Below are 18,517 nucleotides of genomic sequence, written 5' to 3'. Positions count from 1 at the left end.
AAGGAAACGGAAAAGGAGAACTTATAGTAAAGGTCTAAATCATAATAACTGGTTGATAATAATAATAATAATAATAATCCTACAATTTTGTTTCGTGTTTTACTTTTAATTACAGTAATATTTAGATTTGTTTAAGTTATACTAACTTTTAAAATATGAATTATGCCTAACACATTTTTTTCCCATTCTATAAATTAATTCTATAATAAATTCCTATAATAAATTTTTTCCCATTTTCCAAATAAGTTAACTTTGCAGAACATGATTTTGCACTTATGACGATGTATTAATGACGTTACCCCTCATTCTGCAAGGTTATACTTTATATATACAATGCAACAGGTAAAGAAAGCGCAAAAAATGAAGTTTAAATCAGTGTTGTAACAGAGATTAAAAAGTCGCATCTGATAGTAAACTATGTAATCAATCTAAAATTATAAAATGCTTATTGACTCATACATTATTCTATCAGATGGAAAGCTGCAAGTAAATGCTATTAAAAAGAAAGAATTGCTGTATGTTTATTCCAAACAAGTCACGGTTTTAAAGATTTTTATTTTAAGTTAAAAATAACACTTTCCTGAAGTAATTCTAGAGATCTGGTATACTTATAATTTATATCCAAATTCGTTTTACATATCCTTAAATAGCAATTACATTGTAATTAAATACCTTACTTAAACGTCTGACTGTTGGTACAAGGCTTGTTTAATCGAAGATAGTAAATCGCGTTAATATCTTCTTGAACGTTTTAATAGTGAACTGATCGTCAAGAAATCCTTTTGATTGTGAGACTTTTATCCGAAGATTAAGCTACTCACAGCAGATAAATCGTTTTGTTTCACCATCAGATGGATCAAATTGGGCAGAAGGAGCTTATTTTTAGGTAAGAACAGAAATTATTGAAACTATAAAAAACTCGGTATAAAGCAGAACACGATGAAACAATTTCTCGTAATTTTTTGCCATTACTTTAGAAAGATCTCTTTTATTAGATAATGGACTCCAGATGATAGACTACGGAAATTTAATAGTGTTAAAAGCTTAACCTGCCTTGCTTTGCTTAAAGATAAAAAGTGCTAGACTTCAAAGTTTTTCTTCATATAGTTGTTTTCTCAAGAGGCAGAGAGTGTTTACTATTTTATTTAAAAGCCGAAAGGAATTACATTTCATTAAATATCCTGTCTGGAATACATTTAAATCTCAGAATTGAATCGTGAAGTGGTGATTTTATGAATATTGATGTAAATTAAATGTTTATTGTTTATATGGAGAATTCAAAGCGTGACGATACATTTTAGGAAAATTATAGCATTTCTTAAACATAGGTTAACTTAAGCCTCTCTCTCTCTCTCTCTCTCTATATATATATAAATATGAAGGGTGCATAGTTTTAATTTTCGATTTTCTTAAAAAACAAGTATAGTTATTTAAACAACAACGATAAATGTTGACTTTGTAGAGTCATTAGGTCAATTTGAAGCAAGAGACGGGAAAAACGCGCAATATCCTGACCGGGACTCGAACCTGGATTCCTGAATACGCCTCGAGTATGCTACCTTTACACCACGAAGGCATGCTAGAAGGAGGGAGAAAATATCTTATATACTCACCCTTATAAAGGGCGACTGGGGATTAAGGGACCCAATCGCCAAATCCTGGTGGTAAGAAATTATGGGTGCGACTATAGAGTCTTTAAGTTTTTTTGAAGCAGGAGATGGGGAAAATGTGTAGTATCCTTGCCGGGATACTAACCTGAATGTCTCGAGTAAGCGCCGAGTATGCTTCCAATTACACCACGAAGGCAGGCTGGAAGGAAAATGGAACTACCTTATAACTCGAATATACTTACCTCAGGAAACTTCAAAGCTATTTTTTGGTACTGGAACTATATCTTGACTATTTTCAACTGGTTCTTGAAATTTAAGATTAATAATACTTATCTTCATGATGAATCTTGTTCAGGATGGTCATGACACCTGAAAATATTAATCCTTTTCCAGAACTAGAAAAACAATTTTCCCTTATCACGCAACTCGAAATAACAAACGTTTTGTATATACGATTGGGGACAATTAAAAATATACTACATTCGTAAACTTTCACCTAAGCAAGTGGTTTTTATGTTGCGTTTGCCATCAATCCTCTAAATAACAGGAAGCAGTGATGCAGATTGGTGTTCTCTCATGCTCCCACAATTTGAAGTGCGCGAACGGAGCCAATTATAGTACTAAATTGGAGAAGTAACTGGCATCTACTTTTTGTACGAAGAACAAAAATTATTTACAGTATTTCTCAGATGAAACTCTTTCAACTCAAACGGAAAAATGTGGAGCATCAGGACATCTCTTTTTTCTAAAGAGGGTCATGTGGCAATTGTTCTTTCAGAAAACCAAACAGCAATCACATCGTGTTGCTATATATTCAGACGTCTAAAATGTTGCGAAATGTCCAGCGGCTGCGCGGTGAGATAGCTTCCCCAGTCGAAAATGAACCTGCTCGAGCAGAGTAGAGAAAAAAGTCTGACCAGCGTGTGTCAACCGCGGGCTTACTGTTGCCAGAGAACGGCATGGAAAGGCACGATCGCCAAATGTGGCACAAAATCGCCCATTTACCGATATTTGGCGACAAATTTGGCGATCTGTCATAGAGGGAGCAAGAATTTTCTAAAATGCATTTTTAGCGGTTTTCCCGGGAATATTCTCGATAGGTAGGTTAAAGCTATATATACCCTGCCTATACGGGATGAAAGTCGTGTCTTGAGTTCAGAGATCAGCTTGAGAGCGATCGAACGAGTCGGGAGTATTTTAGTGCTTTGTCGTGAAGCTGTCTTTACCTTTATAACCTGAAAGCTGTATTGCTAATTGTTTCAGCATGTTTGTTGACGAGTGCAAGCGTGTCTTTGGAACTGTCTTTTGTAATAGTACTTACTGGAGAATAAATTGTGTTTTGATTCTTCACCAACTGTTATCATCAATTATTCCAAACCCACGAATCCGCAGAAAGTTTTTCGAAAGTAGACATAGTAATGAGGAGCAAGATTGGAAACCGTGATATTTTGATTCCTTATGATAATGCAATGGTTTTACTATAATTCTAACGCTTGCTTTCTGAAACGAAAAGCCAGCATGAAATTAATTCAGTTGATTATGTTCCGAGTAGACAATTTTAATTTCTTTATGTTAAAATGAATTGTACTAGAATTTACCCCTCCGGATTCGGTAATTAAGGTATCGATGAAAAGAATTTCTCAGATGAAAAATGCCAAACCGGTTGAAACATGGTCCCGGGGAATAGAAAATTCTACAGAAGCTTCTGAAGAACACTCTGAGAAAATGCGATTAAAACAACTGTAATATCTGTCGTAATCTTCTTGTAACGAATAAGTTTTATATGTTCTCTGTATGGAATTGAACTTGAGAATTCCAATAAAAATAATTTCATTCATTACTTCAATTTCGTAATTTTGTTTTAATATTAATAAAAATTACTTTCTCTTCCGAATATCTTTCAATGATATAATTCTTGAGTTTCATATTACACATTGTTCCAATAAACTAAAAAAGATCAATTAATTCTATTTACTATAAAAACAGTTGGTAATACTGTATTTTAAAATGGCAAATCACATGCTGCTAAGTTTAATATGGCGCTTAAGTGTTTAATATGGCGCTAGATACATCATTAAATAAATTATGAAAAGAAAATATTGAATTTTGAAAGAGATTTGAATTGAAAATTGGGAAAGGCTTGCATCATTTGTAACAGCTGTGGTCTAGTAACGACTGTTTCCTTTAAGTAATCGCTCTAATGTTTGATCAGCGTTGGCGATAATTCAGCTCTGATAACTTTCCTAAGATATTCTGTCGACTTCCACATGCAGATATATATATATATATATATATATTGCCAAAAATATTGAAATTATTGTGATAACTCCGCATTATTTCAAATCTGCCTAGAAGTATGCAGGCTTGTCTAATATGTAAAATGATTCTCGGGCATAAAGCTAAAAAATAGAGCAGCCTGCTGATCGGCCTTTCTACAGACCTTTTTTTGGCTCTGCGGATGCCTTTGAGTATTTACTGATAACTAAATCGCTTGAATTGCTTTTATAACGGTAAGTGAGTTTAGTAGTAACTTTAATTATCCTAAATTTGCGTTAGAATTTATCTTAGCCTTTCCTTTGCTTAGGTTAAGTTAGATTACTGAATATGGCACCGCACAAAAGGGCTATTTGTATAACAGAAGGATGCCTTATTGAAGGGCCATTTTATAACTGTGCTGTACAAAACATGTTGGGTATTAAAGAAAAAATATTGAAGGGGTTGTGACTAATGGTTCTTGAATTTTATTTATCTGAATTAAACTTTAGGGAGTCCTACATTTCGCTTTGTGGCCCCATTTGGGTTCGCGACCCACAGTTTAAGAAATACTATTTTAAGGTAAATTGGATAGCTTTAACGGTATAGATGGGACAAACCAAGTAAACCAAACATTCCGCCAGCCCCATTCGCGTGGGATCGAACCCAGGTCCAACTCCAAACAATCAGTGATCTTTACCACTCGGTCATTGCTGGAATAGCCTTCCCTTTGAACAGCTACAAAGAGTATTAGATTTTTCGAAGCAAAAAACATAAAACATCAAATATTCCTTGTCTGGTTTTAAATCAAAGATCCTTCCACTTGTTGGCTGTCCGAGCTAATCACTTATACCACAAAAGAGAGTATGGAAGAGATTCCGCATAAAGTTCGGCATTAAGATTATACCATGCTGAGTTCATGCTGTAACACATAGTATAAATACATTTTAATCAAAATGTCCGACTTTTAAAGTTAAGAAAAATTATTTGTTGATAAATCAATTGGCGAGATATGTTTTTCAAGGTTTTGAAATAAACAATCTAAGAATAACAAATCGTAATGTTAAAAAGATTCAGCTTTCAGATTCGTGAAGTATCTATTTTAAATTTTCAATAATGTTACACTTAGATGTATAGCAGATGTTTAGGGGATTGTTTAAAACCCATCCACCTTTCACATATGGACAATATGCTCTTCGTAACGAATAATTCTGTTTTTCAGTTCTTTCGCATTATTAGTTTGAGCGTAAGCATCTCAAACAAAGTTGCTGTCTAGTGGAAATAAACAGAACCGACACAATCAATATTCAGTCAGTACAAAATATTGACATTTCAGCATCTCTACGTGCATTTCGTAGTCGTACGTATTAGATCTATGCCGACAATATGACTCTGACATCGTTTACATATACTTTGTAAAGCTAAAGGTGTTGGGAGCAAGACATAACAGAAATACAAACCTGGTGATGATAGCAAGAAAATGTGCAAAAACGAATTAAGAGAAAATATTGCGAGAATAACAACTACCTGCATATATCAAAATATGGAATTTAACTCGACGCTACCTTAATTATGTAATGCACTTAGTAAATCTAAGACATTTCAAGTCATAAAGTCACCATAAAAAAGAATATTCTCTTTAAGGATTGTTTATTTGCTTTTGGAAATTAGTTCCTATATTAAAAATTTAATCAGGATGAGTTGTAGGAAAGACTGAAAGGTAGGAGGGTTTTCTTTTATCTTATATTTATCGGAATCAAGTAAATGCGAATGATTAGTTTAAACAAAACTCTCTTTGATTGCCTTACAATCAAAAAGAGTTTTCAGACTTTTCCTTATTCCTACGGCGCTAACAAGCAATTCTTTTCCATATGATGTGTTTATCTCTGTGAGGGGCACTTGTTCATCAGATCCCACAAAGGTCCAGTGGTTAAAACGGTGGCATGGCAAATGCGGTCAAGAGCAGGAGACTGACGTTAATTACGGAAGGGGAAAGTAAACGGCTGTGTCAGGGATCATAAGGGGAGATATATTTTTTTTTAAAAAGTGTTTTTTGGCTAGTTTATACATTCAAAGGAAAATACAAGTTACTCACTGAACTTCGCACATTAGTCTGAATAACCTTTAAACCCGATGAACAGTACATTTGTGTGACAAGGCGAGCTTTTTGACTGTACAATCTGTTTTACATTTAGCGAGCTTGTGCCGAATAAGTTTATTCGCTATTTTATGTAATTTCTGCAATATTTTGTAATTCTTTTATTTTTTCATTTAAATTTTATTTTTATAAAGATAATTTCTTTTTATTCACAAATATTTATATTTTCTATTTTTCTAATAAGTGAAACATTTAATTAAATTCTGATATTTTGTTTTCATAAGATAAAGTACGAAACCTTTGTTAAAATTTTCATAGCTCACTGTAGTTCAGTGACCGTATTTTAATGTGCCATTTTATTCGCGAGTCCATTCATCCGATTTGAAACTTGGGAATGAATTAAAAAATCGATCTTTCCATTCAATTGGTCCTATCGACTTGAATACAGTGAGCCTGAGTAAACGGGAAGTATCTTTCGTAAATATAAAAACCATTATAAGCGCATTTCTAAATAATAATTTTAAAATATAATTTTCACAGCTTTTTGACGCTGCTTTCATTTCTTGATTATAAATATAAATATATGTACTGAAAATTACGAAGAGAATAACACATACGTATCTGTTATTACGAGAATAAGTATTGCTAATGTATGCGATAGGGCTTGAAAACTAATTTTGATTCACCTTTCTTTTCTTTATGAATGACGAATATCTGTTTGCCATACACGTGATCAAATAGGGAATAAGTGTTTAATCCGTAAGATTATAAGTATTGATTAACATTTCATATAACTGCTTTTAATTGAGGCTTTCTAAGAGCAACCCCCTTAATTTTGACTCGACGCTTTTAATTTTAGACTAGGATATGAGCATAGAATCTACCTTTAAACAATGGGATTTTTTTTTAAACACTGTGGCATGACAGTGCCTAGTAATTTTAGCGTCACTAAGAATCATTTTCTGGATTCTCATATTGATTTTTTTCCAAAAGATATTAAAAGCTGCAATTGACGAGTATGAGCAATGCATAATACATACATATATAACGTAAGCATACCATAAAGAAAAATGAACCCCAACAAAAGCTGATCGACTGCTATTAAACTCTAAAGAGGGGTTTATCAGAGGGCAAATTATTTATTTACTGTATCGATTTATTATTAATTCTAATGGATTGGAATATTTGAATATGAATTAGCTGAATATTTAAGAAAAATATTATGACTGCGAGAATAGGGAAAAAAACAGTTTTTGAATATTTACTTTCTTATAGAATGCAGATAAATTCATTTTTACTCAATGAAAATCAAAATTTAGTAGCTAATTAATCTGTTCTGTATCGAGCACTTTAGTTCAGTGATCCGTATTAATGTGCGCTTTTTTTTTTTTAATTTAAATGTTTCAAGAATAATTAGAAAAGGGCATAACTCTCTTCTTACCCTTAAATTCTTCAATAAAAAAACTGCATTTTCAGCTATAACCAAGTGAAATAATTTTCTAAATATAATTCAAAGCATGAAAAATAAGGTACATAAACAGCTTGGAAATGGAACTAGCATTGAGATTCTCTTTAAGAAATATGGTGAAGCTTAGCAGAAAGTCTACGAAGTGAAGTAATTCCGTAGAATATTTTCTCTTTATGATTAAATTGCTCTCAATTATACTTTATAAACGACATATAAATACTATTTAATGTATATGTGTGGATGTGTGTGTGTGTGTAGCTCACTAGCGGCTGAGCTGTAAAACCTGGCAGGTCGATCCGGGGTTCGAATCCGGATCGATGGGGATGGCTGTATTGGCGTTTTCGAGGTTTTCCCCACGTGTAACGTGCATAAGAGTCAGTTTTTCTTAGAAAGTTCTCCACGAGGCACCCTTACCCTTAGGCAAATAACAGTCGAATGCTTTGCTATAATCAAAGAAACCAGACCAAACAATAGATATAAGTAGCTTAAAAACTGCTTTATTTTACGTATACTTATCAAGTAATATTTCAATATATATAATGATTAAAAGAAAGGAAAAGTAGGATCCTAACTGATTGTATATAATGTAATCCCTATGAAGGCCCTAAAAATTCTTTCTCACTTAAAGTCGTAACCCAAAAAGAGAACAAATTAAACTTCAGATACGTATACAATACTGAATCTAATACAAAAAATACAAAATATAAAAATAAATTATATATGTACGAAACCTAACTAACCATTTATATTGATATTACGTAAATATACGTATGGTAATGAACATTGTATAATAAAGATATTTTATACCTTGTTCTATATTTGGTTCCATTTATATATACCTATACATAGATATATATAATTTAAGGATTCCATTTAAGGATTATAGTAGTAGTTAATACTACTACATATAAAACACAAAAGTGCATCAATAATGTATCTTTCATTATTATTTAACTTCCTTTTTAAGAATTTTCTGCAGTCTAGTTTGCGTTATTTTATTCATAAGTCTCAAATAAAAACAACTATTGTTTATATGTCATTAGAAAATTAACCAAAAAGCAGCGACCACAATGTAATTGAGAAACAGTCCTTAGCCGTGAAAAGGTTGAAAGCCATTCGGTTATGACTATTATCTCACATACTCAGCTACTTCGCATACATGGAACATAGCATTCGAAATGAAAAACTCAATATTTACTACAAATTCATTCGTGTAACAAATATCTGTCTTTCTACACCTATGGCTTTAAAAAAAGATGTTATTTATCTTACAGTTTATCATTAAGTAATACATTTTCATTGTACAAAATTGCATTCATTCGAAGAATTCAATTTGTATTTTCCTCTGTATAAAACTGAATGTAGAGAAGTTAGATGTTTAAACGACCCCCAAGACCCCGAGCAAGATTACTACCTACTTTTCAGCCCCCATGTGAAAAAAGGGGTTCTAAATTTACGACCTGACCGCATATAAGGGTATTTCGTTAAAACAAGCAAACACTAGTAGTATATGCTTCAGGTTTGTTTTTTCTTCATAGTTGAATGGGCTAACTGGTTAGGTATTTCATGTTTTTTCCCAGATGTAATGCAAGTAGAAGTTCGGTTTTCTCAGAATGGGCTTTATAAACATGTAAAATGTAAACGTGGTTCAATTTATCTTAGCTATTGCCCCTCTTAAGCAGCTCCCACTAGCTTTCTGTAATTAAAAAATCCAGTCCAATATACCAATCTTCTTCAAAACTACAATTCCTTAAGAACCCTTTGAATATTGAAAGGAAAAGGATTGCAAAGGATAAGTTTGTTGAAAAAAACCGTAAAGTCAAACGTAAATAAAAAGTATATGCACGCACACATTGAAAAAAATAAATGCATTCATTGAAAAAAAATATTAACATATGGTTTTAAGTAGGTAACTCTTCATCTAAAAATTTCCATGCCTGACATTTGTTTAACTGATAGGCTTCGAATGAGAACAATATACGTTTAAGAAGCAAAAATATTCCGGCCTTCTTATTTGAAAAACGTCATATAAATATACACAATTAAAAATGCCGCATTTACTTGCGTATTTTGTCCTTCGCGTAATCTTCCCCGTAGCATTTTTATGCATGGGAATTTTTTTTAAATATTTACATTATTTTCAATATTTTGAAGGCTTTCAGAAAAAGAGCTTCCGCACATTTTAAAATGAATTCGTTCATATAGTAGTTGTTTTAATAGTACTGAGTTTAGGGTGCACGAGCTTTGATTGATTAAACAATAATAGGGAAGAACTTAAAGAAAACGAAGATATTTAGCGCTCTTAATGGTTCTGAAGATCACTGCACGAGTGCAGACAGACAAAACGGTGTCGAAGACAGGGAACAAGTGAGAATTGCAACGGGTTGACGAACTGAAAGCTGTGCTTATGGCACAGACAGCACGTCCAGCACTATTAATTGCTTTGAGGCTTAGGGATTAACAATTGACAAAAATAAAAGGGGGCAAAAAATGGAGAGAAACAGAAATGAAGATATCTTATTATGTAGTATAATGCTAACATTACTATGTATTCTCATTGGAACGTTGGTTTCTTTTAACTAAATAATACTGTGATAATTATCGGTAATTTATGCATGACTATTTTTCATTTGTTATGTTCTAACTATAACAACGTCCTTCGGAAATTAAATTATTCGCTTTGCCCTTCTAGATTTTCCAGAAATAAAATAAGCGAAAACAAGAGGGAAAATACGACAGCAAAATAAGGTAAGTAAAAAATATTTAGTGGCTTTTGCGATATTTAGTGAACGAATCAAAGATCAAAGAATTAAAAAACTACTAGGTAAGACTTTTAAACGTTAAGAGGATACAAAAAACATAACATATGTACGAATACAACGTAAACAGGATACAAATTAAAATGCAGAACGATAGTTTTGCTCCTTGAAGAAAAGAAAATCGTTATAGTCCCCCTTTCGAATGCAAAGAGGGTGCATACAAGCATCATACATTTAAAGTCAGATTTCACAGGCCATCAATGCTAATTTTTACTTTATCATTACGCACTGCGTTTAATTACATTTCATTACATTAAAAAGGTTTGTTATATGAAAAATTATTGAAAAAAAGTTATTTATGAGGGACAAAAATATTAATTTCAATTGTGTCCTAATACGTATTTCCATTTAAAGTAGATAATAGGTATATCTCTTTTAAGAACTGTCTTATTTCCACTTAAAGGAGATATGCTACTTTTATGAATTTTTAATAAGTTCAGATTCCTTTGCTTTTAAATAAAATAAAAAGTTTTTAGTTTCATTGCTTTAAGTTAAATAACAACATAAACTCGTTAAATAAAATTAATGTATTTATTATAAGAAGGCTGACTTTGCGCATTTCGACAATAGCTTTACGGTTAAAAGATCTCAAAAATCCTGCATTTTATCAAATGCTAGTTGCCTGTTATAAAGAAATATTCTGTCTTTTATGTTTGGAGAAAAGTAAATTGGAGTACGGTTTCCATTTTCTCATTTATTCGTTTGCGAAGTAAATGAGATTTTTCATCCGAATATAATTTCTGTGCTAAACAAAATTTTATATTTTAATAAAACATAAATTTAATGGGTATATCAAAATACTTTTGACGAATGGAAGAACAGTAATAAATAATAACAAAGAAATTACAAATATTGCTGGAATTCGGAAATTGTTGCATATATTCATTGCTAAAATTAAGTGTTTTTGTAAAAATGCATAATTCTATGCTTCATTCATAATCTTCCTTAGATATATCATTTTATTATATTGATCTAATTTATAAACATCAGGATTTTTATTTAAAATTATTAACTCTACAATAACTTCAGCGTCTGTTTAATGAATGAGTCGAAATTCCCTTGCGTATTTTTTGAACTGCAAAACTATGAGTTTCTGACGAACGTGAAACTATAGTTTTGAGTCGAAATCTACGTTATCTGTTACTAAGGAAAAAAAAATTAATAATATCTTTCGATTTTGCTTCAGAAAACTTTAGCTGCTTTCTTCTTTTCGAAAAACAGTTACATTTCTGAGCGGCGGTAAAGGCTTCAAGTTTGCCTGTTCAGGATACGTGAATGAATCGTTAACATGCAACAATATGAACTTTTGCTATGCATTGTTACTTAAGTAATTAGGAAGCATCCATTCCTTATCTGGGTTGCAAAAGGTAGGTTGTAGTTTATGCACATTAAAGAGTTATTTTATTTAGTTTTTTGCTGTTGCTTTTTCAAATTATTTGGTAAGAAATGGGATAATAAAAACCTTTCCTCGGTCTAAGCATTTTTTATAATGTGATTGGAAATAAACTATTTAATTCTGAAACAAGAAATATAAAAATGTAGTCTAGGTATATACTAATTAATCCTGTTGTTGTGGTTGTTGTGACTAACTCACTTGTCTGAAAGTAACGTCACAACAAGCTCACGGATTTTATCGTGGCAAGGAGAGCAAGTTTGCGCCTATCGTTGGCAAGAGCCTTGAGCACCATACAGGTGATAACACTACTTCGCTCTTTCCGCTCCAGTTTTGATGGAGAGCATCTTGGAGGGACGGGTCTGAGTGTCTCCCACCCCTGTTCCCCTACGACCAACCACTCGAGAGGACTTTCGGCTCGCATATATTTAGAGTGACATCATGCCGCAAATACACTATACATTTGCAAATATCTATGCAGTAGGCTTCCCTAACCATTGTACCGTCTGAGCGGCGCTAATTTATCCTTTAGGCAAGAAATCTATGTATCCCATAGCTCAAGTAATCGAGTCATTTTTAATGTAAATATAAGAGACCTTTCAGTCTGTTATTAATTTTCTGGGAAGAGTTTACGTTTCAACTTTAATTGTAATACGAGTTGTTGGTTAATGAAATAATACTCGACTTGATTTATATTTAACATTGCCTTATTCTAAAATTTAGTTAATAATTAAGTAAATAGTTATAACTTTCCCACAATCATACATTTGATAGTTAATATCAGGCTGTTACGTAAATTGTCAGTTTCAGTTGTGTGCCTTAATCTAATATTGCATAAGCTTTTATTAACTTAAAAATCTTCTCTGGGACGAAAGCATAATTTTCTATTGCCTGCAGCGTATTGCCACATAAATTAAAAAAATAGATTTACCCTTTCAGTTAATAATATATTCGATCGATATGACAAGTACTCTTTATGTTCCTAAACGACAGAGATTTTTTAAAAGCCAGAGAAGGAAAGCTGGTATTGGGTAATATATCGTAATGGATATTCTCCTGAAAATTGATTTTTGTACTTGTCGATGTAGGTCGTGAAGTTAGAAGCACTCATATATTTTCCTATGTGATCACATCTCGACGGAATGTTTATAAGTACCTTCCGTGCCTCAAGTTTTAAGTTGAAAGCAAAGAGGCTAGTAAAGACCTTTAAGGCGAGTACAATACTCTTTTCTCCTTCCGTTTATAAAAATAGCATTACGTTTCCTGTAAACTTTTACATTCTCGGTGCCTCACCACTAGGCCTAACTAAAACGCACTTCATCTGCACGAAAGCTCTTTTTATTCCTTTGGTTTACTTCCTTTTTTTTGTTTGTTTGTTTCTCCAATAAATCGATTGACAGGACTGGGGCATCCCGTGTAACCTGCCCCTAACATAACAGACCCAGACGAAATCGCCATCTTCTTTTCTACTCTTATACTCTTTTTTTTTTTTTTCATCCTTCCTCCATCCCTTATTTTTTCTCCTATTTTTTCTTCTTTTTCCATCGTTCGTAAATGGAAACTACTTCTACTTCTATCTTTTGAATTTTCCGTCCGCACTTTATCCCTTTAAATAAGGCTCTCTCTCTTTCTTTTTCGATACGGAGAAAAATGTACGTGTACAAAGGAATATCTCTTCGGCGCGCTGCTGTGAATTTCTTCCTCAACTTTTGGTATTTTTTTCCCCTACAGAGAGGGCAATGGAAGTTTTTGCATAGGATGAGCAAGGAGCCAACTTCAGCCGTCTGGTCAAACATTCCCCAGTTGATGGATATTGGATTTTATTTTCTGGTAAAAGATGGAGAATTCTTACATTTAATCTGTTCTTCTTATGGCATTAATCTGTTATGATTCTGAAGCATAATCCTTTATAATGATGAATCGTCTTCTATGACTATAATATTTATTCTTTTCTGAAGTATGTTATTCTCTGACAAAGAAATTTCTTTTGATGGTGCAATTCAATCTATTATGTGAATCTGGTACAAAATTTATTCTTTTTACTTAGTGAATTTTGGACTTTTTTACGTTAAATAACTCTTTGAAAAAAGTAATTCATAACAGAGCCTCTTTTTCTTTGGCTGTTTTGTTACTCCTTTATTATAGCACTGCCCTTTCGCCATATATGTTTTATGTAAGGATTGCATATTATGTCTAATAATCTAGAAATCTAATTTTTCTATATACTTTCTATTATTTCTGTCTAAAAGCCTAGAAATCCTATCTATATTTTGAACTCCAGCTTTGTATCTAATATGCAGTATGTTCTTTAATGATTTTCCAATGAATTTATCTCCAAAATGTACCATTTTATTTCCTTGCCCGAAATAAAGGAAGTATTATTGTAATCACGAAAGATTTTGGGTATCGTATGTTAATGGAAATATCCATTTTGACCGTTTCCCGAATCCATTTGGACGACTTTTTGTGTTGTACATACGGACAGAATACGGGACACTTATTTTTCAAAACGGATTGTAAAATGGATTTAAAACAGATTCGAAAGGTTTCTTTTTTGTGAAGTCTGTACGTGGGTAAGTACGTATGCACATCGCATAACTCAAAGACGGTTAGGAACTGTTATGACATATAGTTCTGCATCTCCAATTTTTTTTTTGAAATCGGCAGCACCAATATATATATATATATATTTATGTAAGAAACATAAAGACTATATAAAAGATTAAATTAATTTCTCTTCTCTATTCTAAAAACGCTACATCTATTTGAACTGCATTCTTTCGAGAAAAATCTATGTCATATGACTCTTACGCAATTCTGGTGATGTAAATTGAACTAAAATTCAAGCAGCCAATAATAATTTTACAGCAATATTAACTACCCAATCAAAATGCTTTGAGAACAAAAACTAACTCAGTTTGACTTAAGATTTCATTCTGAACATTATGCACTTGCTTTCCACGCTTTGGCAAGCGTGGAATTGTCTCTCACCCACTGTCTTATTTTTACCTTGTGGACTTATTGTCATCAAGAGACTTCAACCAGTCTTTTCCTTCAATTTCAATTATTTTTATGAAAAGGGACTTTACAACAAAACGTTTACTTTTCAATGACATTTTGAGGAAAATTGAGGACTTTTATGATTGTAATTTATTATTTAGTTTTATTCTTCCATATACTATTGTCTGATAATTCTAAATTTAGTTATATGTTTATTTATAAATCATAGGTTCCATTGTAAAATTATATGCTTGAAAAATTATCTAATTATATGAGAAAGATCAGGAGTTATGATAGGGCATAGTTAAAGCTTGTAAGCTATGTCCTGGATGTTTTTCTTCATGTCTTTCCTCATACTTCTTGCTTCACTAATGTACTAATGCTTTGCTCGCCCGGCCTCTCGTTTTAAGAGGGAGGAGATGTAAAATATAAAAAACATGATGACTTTACAACAAAACTTTTACTTTTCAATGGACATTTTGAGGAAAATTGAGGACTTTTATCATTTTAATTTATTATTTAGTAGCATATTACTTAACCGCTCCTATAAATAGAGACTTGCGCCATTTTGCGTCAGAGACCGCTTTCTGCCTCAACTGCTGTTAAGACTTATGCTACTAATCTCATCTGCCTCCCTTTGTTCAAATACTATGACACTGTGAATTTAAAGTTAATCTTATCTTAGTAAAGAATGATGATCTGCCTTTTGAAATAAATAAAGATATGGAGCTATAAATTTAAATCCTTCTGTGTCGTCATTAGATGCCGCCTTGCACTCGGCCGCGCGATGTCAGAAGTCTGATGTGACCCGATTGCCAAGCTTCACTCATGTGCCCGACTGCCAAAATATTACATATATATCTACACACACACATATATATGTATATATACACACAACACACACCTATGCCTCTTATTCGGCTTAAAAATCCTTCCTCGGACTTTATTTTGCAATCATTGGTGTCGTAGTCATATACTTATAATTACAGAAGTGTTTTAAATGACGAAAATATACACGTTTTGGAATTTTCAATTTTTTTAAAAAGTTTAATTTTCGATAAGTAACCAAAATCTAATTTTAAATGCGGTATCCTGGTTCCTGTACTTATATCTGGGAAAGTTTTATTCTCGTTATGAAAAAATAAAAGTATATGAAGTTTCCTAGGTTAACGCCATTTGGGCTACAAATAAAATTGAACACACGAAAAAAGTGAAAAAAATGAAGTTTGAGACGAATGACACCATCTGTTGAAAATGAACAAAATGTTATACAAATGAACGGTAAACAACGACCAAATATACAAATGAACGGAACGGTCGATTAAATTATGCACAATTTTTTATGTGCTTTATTTAAACTTATTTCCTCGAATTTTTCTAATTTAATTAACCGATTCCTCAATACAAGGTGAAAATAATATCAAAAATTTCAAATTGTGACCGGAAAATTTAATTTCACAATTAAACACAATTTTCACAATGTCTTAAAATAGCAGAAATGAGATTTGTATTTTAGATTTATTACAAGGTATAGGGACTAATAATATTTGGGAAAAATACGTTTTCTAATTTTAGAGTTTTATTACTTTCTGCATTGTTTACCATTCATTTGTATAACATTTTGTTCATTTTCAACAGATGGTGTCATTCGTCTCAAACTTCATTTTTTTCACTTTTTTCGTGTCTTCAATTTTATTTGTAGCCAAAATGGCGTTAACCCAGGAAAGCTATTAATTTCATCTTGGCATTCTGCGTTGATTTACTATAAATGTCAGTTCACTTTTCAAATTGTTACCACCAAATATTATAGGCCTGTGTTATATTTAAAGAAATTAAATAAGGAAGAATCTGCATAAATGTATGTATGTTTCTCGCATTGCGATAAAAAACGGAACCTTGAGCCATCAAATTTTGAATAACGTACATCTCCACCAGAATATGGCATCTGGAAGCCCAAATTTCGAATTTTTAATTTGCTTTATTATCGATTTCCTATTTTGTATCACTTAAACGAATATTTAATTAACAAACTCAACGATTTCAAAGCGAGAAATGGCGCCACTGTACGAAAAAAAATACTTTTCACCTCCAGCGCGAGAGACAGCGTATCGAAAATTCTAAAGATACGCTCATTTTAAAATTATTTTGAGGTATTCTTGTTGAATTGAATTTTATGGTTTAAGTGCGAAGAACATGATATTTAAGAAATAAAGGTAACACATGAAAAGTTAAAAAAAAGTCCCTTTGGGCATAATATAAAATCTGTACTTTTTTAAAAATATTTGAATCTGGAAGGGAAACATGAGGTTAAAAACGTATGTATTTAACATTTGTATTAACGTTTTCATTAACGTATTTTTTCTTCATTCCTTTTTTTATTTCCAAGCATGTATTTCTTTGAAATTTAACTTAAAAATTCCTGATACTTTCTTACATCCTCACAAGCACCCATTTGTAAATTTGCAAGAATATCCACTTTCCAGTCATGCATTGAATTCTCTAAACCATTTTAAACTCTCACTTCTTAAGCTTCATAAAGATCTCGTTATTCATTCATCATAGCAGATTAGTTCAGTTATCTCTGACGTCTTACACATTTTTAATACTAGCTGTTTCTTTTGTGGCCTAATCTTCATAACATAAAAATAAACAATAATTGAAGAGAAACTTCCATTCCTGTAATGGTTATGCTTCCCTGCCTTCATGCTTGAAAGCAATTTGCTTGTCATTTAATTTAAGCCCTTGCTAAGACGTGCAAATCCAACCTATTTGGGATAATTAGTTGCGTTAAGTTTACTTAATCTATTTTCAGTGCCTTTTATAAATCTTGTTTTAATGGTGAACCACATTTTAGCCGCTTAATTTGTTGTAAAACAGAGAGATCATCATTTGCTAAACTCACAGACTGTTTCAGCCAGATAGCTTTTGTTCTGCATGCTGTATGGTTGTCGTCATAGTAGACAGATTATTTAAAAAATGGTATACTTTTTTATTTTTATCATTCCATTTTAATTTTTTATCATTCCATCGCGTTTTTATTTGTCGAAGTAAAAGTCTGTATAAGAATATTATTCGCAAATATTTAACAAATATCAAATGTAGGAGAAAACTTACTATTATATCCAGATCTTTCAATAATTTTTAACATTTTTAATGTTCAGAAAGCATAGCTTCATGTTATTTTTCGCTTCGATATTTTCTTTTGTTCAGTTGCATTACTCTTTAAAATGAGATACTTATCCATAATGGTAAACAGATACTTTGAAATATACAAGTTTTGATTCGAAACGAATGGCACAGAAAGAAGGCATATTTGTGATCGCCGTAATGAATTTATTTCATAAATACAGCATGAAAATGCAACTTTCTAGCTTTCATTCGACAACATTGAAAATCTCTTCATTTAAGAAATACTGATATTTAAAATTGAAATAAAAATATATGCTTTTTGAGCATGTTGTTTAAAAAAGTATGATAGAATACACCAAATCTTCACTGACTAGAATACACAAATCGGACCAGATTTGCTACAGAAGTATCTCATTGTTACAGCATCATAAAGAAGGTGAAACAATTTAAGAAAACAGGCAAAACGTGGGTCAGAATTGACAACCTTTCTGCTTGTAAAGGATGGATAAGAGGATTAAAATCGGTTTCAACTCTATGTTGGTACTGGTTTTATGGCCGCACTCGGTCTTATGCAAGTACCCTTAAGAAATATTAATTTAATCAAATTATTTCCCTCTAGATGATTCTGTATTCTTAATAATTATAATCATTGGCTCTATTATGTAATATAAATTGCGTTCTATGCCGTTGCTAGCTGATACTATGCAGCGTCAATCAGATTCCAGCTTCGATAGTGTACTGGAGTCG

At 32.1% G+C, this 18,517-nt stretch overlaps 1 long non-coding RNA gene across 1 annotated transcript in view; it reads left to right on the top strand.

Moving 5' to 3' along the window:
- Positions 1-18,517, top strand: part of LOC118206134 (uncharacterized) — a 114,296-nt gene that overhangs the window by 10,190 nt on the left and 85,589 nt on the right. The window contains exon 2 of the long non-coding RNA XR_004761143.2: positions 10,122-10,177. This is a non-coding gene — a long non-coding RNA (uncharacterized LOC118206134). The remainder of the gene's footprint in view (positions 1-10,121; positions 10,178-18,517) is intronic.

The sequence above is a fragment of the Stegodyphus dumicola genome, chromosome 6, assembly GCF_044657685.1.
Source record: "Stegodyphus dumicola isolate Sdum_Otavi_A_Nest chromosome 6, ASM4465768v1".
Classification (NCBI taxonomy): Eukaryota; Metazoa; Arthropoda; class Arachnida; order Araneae; family Eresidae; genus Stegodyphus; species Stegodyphus dumicola.
This window is presented reverse-complemented; position numbering and strand designations above follow the sequence as displayed.